The sequence below is a fragment of the Spinacia oleracea genome, chromosome 1, assembly GCF_020520425.1.
Source record: "Spinacia oleracea cultivar Varoflay chromosome 1, BTI_SOV_V1, whole genome shotgun sequence".
In the NCBI taxonomy this organism is placed as follows: Eukaryota; Viridiplantae; Streptophyta; class Magnoliopsida; order Caryophyllales; family Amaranthaceae; genus Spinacia; species Spinacia oleracea.
This window is the reverse complement of record NC_079487.1, coordinates 70856526-70858276: the sequence shown is the minus strand read 5'-3', so window position 1 is coordinate 70858276 and position 1751 is coordinate 70856526.

Here is a 1751-nt window from a genome sequence, read left to right as displayed (position 1 = left end):
AGACATGGAGTCCAATTCAGATTGCATGGCTTCTTGCCATTGCTTGGAGCTAGGGCTCGTCATAGCTTGTTTGTAAGTCGCAGGTTCATCACTTTCAAGTAATAGAACGTCATAGCTCTCGTTTGTCAAAATACCTAAGTACCTTTCCGGTTGAGATCTATATCTTTGCGATCTACGCGGGGTAACATTTCTAGATTGACCATGATTCTCACCAGATTCTTCTAAAGATCTCTGAGTTTCATCCTGAATGTCATCTTGAGCATTCTCTAGAGTTTGTTGTTCGACTCGAATTTCTTCGAGGTCTACTTTTCTCCCACTTGTCATTTTGGAAATGTGATCTTTCTCCAAAAAGACACCATCTCGAGCAACAAACACCTTGTTCTCAGATGTATTGTAGAAGTAATACCCCTTTGTTTCCTTTGGATAGCCCACAAGGATACATTTGTCAGATTTTGGATGAAGTTTGTCTGAAATTAATCGTTTGACGTATACTTCACATCCCCAAATCTTAAGAAAAGACACATTTGGAGGCTTTCCAAACCATAATTCGTATGGAGTCTTTTCGACAGCTTTAGACGGAGCTCTATTTATAGTGAGTGCAGCTGTATTTAGTGCATGTCCCCAAAATTCTAATGGAAGTTCGGCCTGACCCATCATTGACCTGACCATGTCTAGCAAGGTTCTGTTCCTCCGTTCCGACACACCGTTCCACTGTGGTGTTCCAGGAGGAGTCAACTCTGATAGAATTCCACATTCTTTCAGATGGTCATCAAATTCATAGCTCAGATATTCACCGCCTCTATCAGACCGCAGTGCCTTAATCTTCTTGCCTAATTGATTCTCTACTTCACTCTGAAATTCCTTGAATTTGTGAAAGGATTCAGACTTATGCTTCATTAGGTAGACATAACCATACCTACTGAAGTCATCAGTGAAAGTGATAAAGTAGCTGAAACCACCTCTAGCATTTGTACTCATTGGTCCACATACATCTGTATGGATTAAACCCAATAGTTCATTTGCTCTTTCTCCAACTTTAGAGAAAGGTTGCTTTGTCATTTTGCCAAGTAAACATGATTCGCCTTTACCATAATCCTCTAAGTCAAATGGTTCTAGAATTCCTTCCTTTTGAAGTCTTTCTAAGCGTTTCAAGTTTATATGGCCTAATCGACAATGCCACAGATAGGTGAGATCTGAATCATCCTTTTTGGCCTTTTTGGTATTTATGTTATATACTTGTTTGTCGTGATCTAATAAATAAAGTCCATTGACTAATCTAGCAGATCCATAAAACATCTCTTTAAAATAAAACGAACAACTATTGCCTTTTATTAAAAAGGAAAATCCCTTAGCATCTAAGCAAGAAACTGAAATGATGTTTTTAGTAAGACTTGGAACATGGAAACATTCTTCCAGTTCCAAAACTAGCCCGGAGGGCAACGACAAATAGTAAGTTCCTACAGCTAATGCAGCAATCCGTGCTCCATTTCCCACTCGTAGGTCGACTTCACCCTTGCTTAACTTTCTACTTCTTCTTAGTCCCTGTGGATTGGAACATAAGTGTGAGCCACAACCTGTATCTAATACCCAAGAAGTTGAATTAGCAAGTATACAGTCTATAACGAAAATACCTGAAGATGGAACGACTGTTCCGTTCTTCTGATCTTCCTTTAGCTTCAAGCAATCTCTCTTCCAATGCCCCTTCTTCTTGCAGTAGAAGCATTCGGATTCAGAAGTGGGTTGACTGACCT